An 8,733-nucleotide genomic window follows, 5' to 3' on the forward strand; every position below is an offset into this window, starting at 1 on the left:
AAGCCAACAAACGGAGAAAACAAACAAGTAGGTATATGATGATTAGCATTAGTATAATAATATAATAATATGATATATGATTATTATTTAATTAATTAATTTTTATTACTTTTTTAATTTAATATAGGGTTATTTTCATAATTCAACTCTTGAGGTTAAGCTCTTCCCACTTATAATAATATATGATATAAAAGAGAATCCTAGGCCCGCCTACGTGGCACCACCACAAACCAGGATTCATTTTTTAATTTATCCCCTTTCATGAAAAGTTGCGACTTTAATGAAAAGTTGTGACTTTTATGAAAAGTTGCGACTTATATGAAAAGTTGTAACTTCTATGAAGAGTTGCGACTTTTATAAAAGGTTATGACCTTTCCGAAGAGTTGTAACTTTTCCAAAGAGTTGTGACCTTTCCAATAAGTCAGAATAAACATTTGTTCACACTACCCTTTGTTGTCTCACTATAAATAGAGGGATTTCCTCTCATTTTAAAACAACAAAAATTCTGAACTTCTTCTTCTTCTTCTATACAATTAAATATTCATGTACAATTTTTTCCATTCTGTTTCATCCTATTGTTACAGATTCTGGTATGTTTTTTTACAGTCATTAATTTATGCTTATGTTATTAATTGTTGTTTTTGAGTACATGTTTTAAACTTTGTTATTTATGTTTCTGCAAATTATTGTTTAAGTATTTGTTAGTACAGATTAAACAACACACATTACTTGAGTATTCACGCAAGTTTTCTCTACTGAAATTGTTGAAGGTACAGTAAAATAATTCCTTAAAGATCTATATTATTATCTCTTGAAGACAAAATTCAAATTTGGTATGCCATTGTAAAGACAGAAGGACCTTAAAAACTTTATCTCACCTTGATATGCGAAGTGAACTAGGAAAAGAAGACAAGAATTAATAAACATTTGACATGTGTTCAAGAATGTGCCGGATGACCTATAGAGGAATATGACTAGACTGTAGCCTCTTTTAATCCCAAAGACATAGATAACTACACAATAAATTTATTGCTCATATTCAATATGAAGTATGGATAGATTCTCAAGTTTACTGCAAGTTGTAAAAACTTTCTTGAAGTAATAGATGTGTTTCTCGACACTGTGATTGGAATAGAGGTGTAGTTTCAAATTGAACTTCATCACTCTGGTATGTTGATTTTTAAAAAACACTCAAACAAACTGAATAATTTGTGTAATCTTTTTCCCTTTCAAGTATATATAATAAGTTGAATTGTTGTCCAATTTGATACATTCTCCCTTTAATTTTTTATTTTAATAATTACTTATGATACATTTAAATGGGAAACTTTAAAATGATATATGTGATTCAAAAGGTAGAGCTGAACTTTTTACATGTTAGAATTAGAATATTTATTCATTTGTTTCATCATTTTAAAATTTATTTATCCCTTCACCAACGATTTTTTATTTATTAGAAAATCTAATATCTCCGGTATGGTTGATGTTCATTTGAATCCCCAAAAATATCAAGTACTAACACTTCCTGGGCAAAAAGATAAATTATAAAATTAAATTAAAGATGATTGATTGAAGGATAAATGATAAGATATTATAATTATCATCTTCCTTTACATTATTAATGTTTGTTATATGTAATCTTGTATGTAAGATAATATAGTGTTTTAGTTTTAATGACTCATAGATTTTAAGTATTATTTTATAAATTCAATGATTTTAAATTTCCGCGCGAAGCGCGGGTAATTTTACTAGTTATCTATAATACTTAATCCGTCTCATATTATATGTTCATATTATTAAAAATAGTTGATCCAAGTTACTTGTCATGACAGAAAATAGAATTTATTTTTAAAAATTCACTTTTTATTTAATTAATTCTTTTTGAAAGTATTAATATTGCAAAGTTCCAAAAAAGTTCCTCCATTACTAATCTTGATCGATAAGGCACATAAATAAAATGCATTAATTATCAAATGTGAATGAAATTAGCTTGTTTAAAGAGCATGCAAAGAAGAAAGTGGACAAATAACATGAAACAGAGGAAGAAATATCTTGTTTGCAATTCAAACTTTCAAAATTAACTTATTTTTGAGAAATACTTATAATAAAAAACTGTTTGTGTTTGTCAATAAATTTAATCAAATAAATTATAAATAATATAATTTAACGTAAATATCAAATGCGAATAAATATTTAGGCCTCTTTTGCACAAATTGACAGAATGATTCGGATGGTTCTTGAATCTTGACATTAATAAACCAATCTCACATTGATGAAAGAACTGGGCAATCGTCAGCCCAGCCGCATGTTAATAAATGTCAGTCCAATAATAAAATATCCAATAATTCTAATTTTTAAGTTTCCAACCAACTGAATTTAATGGTTCAAATGTATATGTCATTCTTATTATAAATAGTTGATTCATAATATTTGTTATTTTATAAAATCAATGCATAAATTATAACATTCTTCCTATTTTACCCTTGTGAGTTATTAGTCTTGAAAGTATAAATTTGACTAACATAGAAAAACTAAATGAATAATGTTCATTGGTCAAATTAATTAATCAAAATAAATTAATTCATATTCATTGATTGAAAAGTTTGACTTAAAAAAAATTAAACAAGAGTAGAATGGTAAACTTATTTAATTTCTTAATGCACGTCGAATAAAAAATGGTGACATATAAATAAGAACAGGGGAATACTATTTTGGAAAAAAATAAATTACTAAAAATTAACTCCCGAAACAAAGGTAGTTTTAAAAAATTGTTAATATTAGAAAACCATATATCTTCATTTTGGTCTCTATCGATATATATCAAAATCTCCTTGAATATTATATTTCATATATAACGTGAAAATTATTTTCTAACTGTTAAAGAGCAAATTGCAAGAGTTCAAGTAGAAAATTATATTTTCAGCATGACAAAACTTGTCTTTTTGTTTTTATTTTTTCTCAGTATAATATTATAATATGGTGACTTTTTTTTTTGGTTGAAAATATGGTAGACTTCATAACGATTTACAATTTAAAGGAAAAAAAAAAAGAAATGAATGTGTCAACCGTGAAAGCTGGAATTAGTTATTTTGACCTGATTAATTACATTAGGAAACGGAAAAAATATTTCGTTGTATTTTTTTAATCTGTCACTTCACTTAAAAGATTTGGTCAAATATTTGTCTCTTTAAAAAATTATTTAAAAAAAACATAAATCGATTTTAGGGATAATTTTGCACTTTTAATCTTTTAATGAATGATGAATTTTAATTTTAATTTTTATAATATTCGATTAAGTGTATGTAATTTTTAGGTTATTGTTTGAATTATATCACTCTCAAATATGAAATAACATTATGAATTCAACTAATACAACATTAATGAAACGATTTAACACTAAATAATTCATTAACGTTATAAAGACTCAAGATCAGAGAAATAAAGAAATACATAAATTAATTAAAGATTATATATACATTTGATCAGATTATAATATGGGAAGTCAAAAGATTACAACTTTGAAAACTATAGTCTTAGGCTGTTAGCCGCCTATAGAGTTTTTGGAAAGCAAATATTAGTTCGTTTCCTTAAAATTAAGGGAAAATGAGTTTTACATTTTACACCTAATAATATAATTTAATAGTTATTAAATTGAAAATCATGAGGTAAAATTAAAAATATCAAACGATTTTATTTTATGTAAAAGGTCTTGCATCTTATATATGTATGATGCAAGGTAGCATGTACATCATAAAATTAGTCGAGATGAGTTCATTTGAATCTTAAATTTTTGACACCAAGTATAAGTACATATATATAAAAATTTATTAAAATCTCAAGAAATATTAAATCTAAACCCCTAATTCCACATTCTAACACTATAATAAACTGAATTTCAAAAAAAATAAAAATTTAATTCATTGAATTTTTAAGTTTGGATCCATCTACAAATGTACCCAAATTAACCCAAAAAATTAACACATATTTCATAAAATTACTCGAGATAGGCTCAAATTGATCCGATCACACGAGTCATAAAATAAACCCATTGCATCCAGACAAAAGTCGGTTGACTATGCCGACAAAGTTTTAACAATAAATTATCACCATTCACCTCTACCCCATCTCTATATTTATTACACAAAGCTAACCTTTCTCCCCAAGAAAAAATAACTTGAAAAAATGATATACTCAAATGTGTGGCACGGGAAATGTTTTATTTTTAATTAGAGGTCTCGAATTTGAATTTTGAATATGGAAAAAAAATTATTGAAGTAGATTTGAGCTCTGTATATGAATTAAATCATGTTGGAAATACCATAATGAGTCGAGCCCAGCCCAAATTAATATTTGATTATTGTACCATTTTAATTCTCACCTGTCTCATCAACATAACAAGAATCTTCAAAATGGTCCAAATTAATAGCAAGGTCAATAAATTTTACTAATTTTTATAATTGGGTTATTTCAAGCTTTTAGTTCGTGGAGTCTACTGCCGAATTGCGGTGGGTAATTATTAGTTAAAAATACAGTTGTCGATTATTGATTGGTTTAACATGGGCTAGTGACTTTTACCTTTATCAAACTAAAGTGTTTATTTGATCACTAGCTAAGTTTGAATATGTAACTTATAATACATGTCTAAGTTTAAGGGACTATTGATAATTAGCCTATTATTTATAAATCGAATGTGTTTAAGGAGCTATCGCGATACTTAGCCTATTATTTATAAGTCGAATATTGTAGACATGACTTTCTGATTCTAAACTGGTGGGCAGGAAAAAGTTAAGCTTGACAATCAATAGTATTGATTTTGTTTTTTTGTGTCAGCTATGTTGAGGCTGTTCATTTGCTGTCAATTTCTCTTCATGTTACTAACTTCTGCAGCACTAGACACAATCACTACAGATAAATCCATTAGAGATGGTGACACAATTGTTTCAGCTGGAGGGGTTTATGAGCTTGGATTTTTCAGCCCTGGAAATTCGAAGAATCATTACGTTGGCATATGGTACAAGAAGATATCACCTACAACTGTTGTGTGGGTTGCAAACAGAGATATTCCACTTAATGACACTTCAGGAATGTTAACACTTAATCCCAATGAAATTCTTGTACTTGTTGATAAATCCAATGTATCAATTTGGTCATCAAACTCATCAAGATCGTTAAAGAATCCAAAAGCATGGCTCCTGGATTCCGCGAACCTTGTTGTTAGTGATGGAAATGATAGAGAACAGGGAATTAATTTGGCGTGGCAGAGTTTTGATTATCCAGGAAATACTTTATTACCTGGAATGAAGGTAGGAATAGATTTGATTACGGGCATGGATAGGTATGTAACGTCATGGAAGAGCACGGATGATCCTACTCCTGGTGAATATGTAGATCGTGTTGATTCACATGGATACCCTCAATTGTTCTTGATGAGAAATTCATCTGTAGTGTTTTGCTCAGGGCCATGGACTGGTGCTGCGTTTTCTAGTAGTCCTAGTAATAAACCAACTTTGTATTATACGTTCGAGTTTGTTGTCAATCAGAAGGAAATTTACTTTAAATACGAGCTTAAGAATGACTCTATGCCCACCAGGGTGGTGCTCAACCGGATGGGGTGATAGAACACTTAATATGGATTGAGCATACTCAGAGCTGGTTTCTCTACTTGACAGCACAACTGGATAATTGTGATCGTTTTGATTTATGCGGACCTTATTCAAGTTGCAACATCAATAACTCCCCTCCATGTGACTGTTTGAAAGGTTTTGAGCCTAGGTTTGTATTTGTTAAACTTTGTGATCATCTCGCGTTAAGCTATTAGAGAGAGTGCACTTTTGAATTTTGATTACTAAGTTATGTTTTCACACACCCCTCATGTGTGTGCTTGATTCTTTTTCATGGACCAAACACGTGTAATTATTTTTTTGCCTTCACAGGTATCCTCAAGATTCTGCAGCAGACTGGTCTAGTGGCTGCATAAGGAGAACTTCTTTAAATTGTACCCATGATGGTTTTCTTAAATTTACGGGTATCAAGGTGCCGGATTCTAGAAACTCCTGGTATGATGAGAGAATGAACCTTGAAGATTGCGAGAAAATGTGCTTGGCTGATTGCAATTGTACAGCCTACTCAGATCTTGATGTTAGAAATGGCGGAAGTGGATGCTTACTATGGTTTGGAGAACTCATAGATATACGAGAGTTCAGCCAAAAAGAGCAAAATCTGTATGTGAGAGTAGCTGCTTCAGAATTAGGTAATGACCCTACTCTGCATAAATGCACTAACTCTTTAGAATTGAAGGAACTCTGCTACCTAATTTACTTACATGATGGACATTAAAGTTGATTAGGTGCTTTAGTAGTTGGTAATATGGCGATTTCATTGTGAAGGATTTCATTTTCGGTGGTACTGGAACGGAAGTAGCTTGCTGCAAAGAGCATTTGAATAATTTCATATCTTACTCTACGACTATATGGATACTAGGACATAACCGGTTAGTAGGATTGCTAAGGGATGAGACACTTCATTCCCTTAAAAGGCTTAAAAACATGCTAGACCTCATGACAGATCAAGGCTGTTGACAGCGGGTGATAATCATATGCATTCTGTCCTTAGTAGTGCCGCTTGTAATCAGTGACACTGTACTTTAATATGTGTCATCTTTCAAAGAAGATCTCCAATTTAACAATGCAGCTTGTAATCAATTAAACATTGACTACTTTTTCAGTAATCTTGTTGATTGAATGCCCTGGTCTACAAGTTACAAAGTCTGCAGGGCTTCATAACAAAATAAGAAGTAATACAATCAATGCAATTAACTACTGATATGGCTAACTCATATGTAAATTGAATACTGATTATGAACTAATATAGAACATGTTCAGACAGGACGCGGAGGAGAAAGAGGTCAGTCCTGATTGGTGTCATTTCAGCAGTGGTAGCAACGCTTATCCTCAGCTTTTTAGCTTGGTTTTACTTCCAAAGAAGGAAAAGAAGAAGAATAGGTAAATATGCCTGAGGTACTCTTGTCTATCTGGCTGACATTGTTCGCCTTGACCAAATTCTCATTGATAGCATGTTTGTGGCAGGCGAATGTATATTGACAGGTTCAAAAGTTGAAAATGAGGACATGGAGCTTCCATTGTTTGATTTAGTTACTGTTACTAGCGCCACTGGAAACTTCTCTTCTGCTAATGTGATTGGGGAAGGCGGATTTGGACCGGTTTACAAGGTAAATCAACTTTGATCTTCAACTTCTAGCTGGAAGTGGCATCTTTAACCCTTGATAGAAAATTGCAGGGTATCCTACCAAATGGACAAGCAATAGCAGTAAAGAGGCTATCGGAGTATTCTGGACAAGGCATTCAAGAGTTAAAAAATGAAATCGTTCTCATTTCCAAGTTGCAACATAGGAATCTTGTCAAGCTATTGGGTTGCTGCCTTGAAGGAGAAGAACGGATGCTAATCTATGAGTTCATGCCCAACGCTAGCTTGGACTATTTCATTTTTGGTCTGCTTTTTCGTGATTTATTGCCTATACTAGTACTTGACAAGCCCTCAATATCTCTGATCACTCAATGATTAGTTCTACATTGTGCAGATCCAAGCAGAAAAGCTTCACTTGGATGGAAGAATCGTTTTGAAATTGCTATGGGAATATCTCGTGGTCTTCTTTACCTTCACCAGGATTCAAGATTAAGAATTATTCACCGAGATCTCAAGACCAGCAACATTTTATTAGATAGTGACATGAATGCCAAAATTTCTGACTTCGGCCTTGCCAAAATTTTTGGTGGAGATCAAGTGGAAGGAGAAACTAAGAGTATAGTAGGGACATTGTAAGATTCTACACATCTTTAAATCGTATAATCTTTATTATATTAGATCAGTACATGAGCATAAACTTATTGAATTGATGTAGTGGATATATGTCCCCGGAGTATATTGTTGATGGGAAGTATTCAGTAAAATCAGATGTATACAGCATCGGCGTAATCATTCTTGAAATAGTTAGTGGCAGAAAGAACAGGAAATTTCGTCATTTGGATCATCATCACAATCTTTTGGGACATGTAAGCACAAAACTTCACTCCCTTAATTCACTCTTAGCTTCCTATTGTGAATACATTTGTATAAATGTGTTGTTCTGTTTGTAATTTAGGCATGGTTACTCTGGAGTGAAGGCAACGCGTTGGAACTGATAGACGAAAGTATCAAAGAATCCTTTTCAGAATCTCAAGTGTTGAGATGCATCCAGGTTGGTTTGTTATGCGTCCAAAAACTCCCCGAGGATAGGCCTACAATGGCATCAGTAGTTTTCTGGTTAGGCAATGAAGGTCTAGTTCTTCCTCAACCAAAGCAACCTGGTTTTTTCATAGAGAGGAATTCAATAGAATCAACAGAGTCATCAACTGATGAAGTATATGTAAGTAGCAGCGTGTCGATAACAGTTCTAGAGCCAAGATAAACATAAAATTCCAATTGGAAGTTTTTTGAAATGTACACACTTCTTTCATATTGTCAATATGAGTTCTACTGTATTCTACTTATATATAAGAGTGAGTTTATGATGGGACATTTGAATGTCCCATCATAAACTCCCTATATAATATTCTACTTATATTCTACTTTTTTTCTACTATATAATATATATAATATATATTTATTTTCTAAGGGAGTTTATATAATATAATATATATATAATATAATATAATATAATATAATATAATATAATAT

The 8,733-nt window shown here is 31.1% G+C and overlaps 1 pseudogene; it reads left to right on the top strand.

The window, feature by feature from the left end:
- Positions 1 to 4,783: 4,783 nt before the first annotated feature.
- Positions 4,784 to 8,733, top strand: part of LOC102593946 (uncharacterized) — a 10,413-nt pseudogene continuing 6,463 nt past the window's right edge.

The sequence above is a fragment of the Solanum tuberosum genome, unplaced genomic scaffold (genome assembly GCF_000226075.1).
Source record: "Solanum tuberosum cultivar DM 1-3 516 R44 unplaced genomic scaffold, SolTub_3.0 scf00302, whole genome shotgun sequence".
Lineage (NCBI taxonomy): Eukaryota > Viridiplantae > Streptophyta > Magnoliopsida > Solanales > Solanaceae > Solanum > Solanum tuberosum.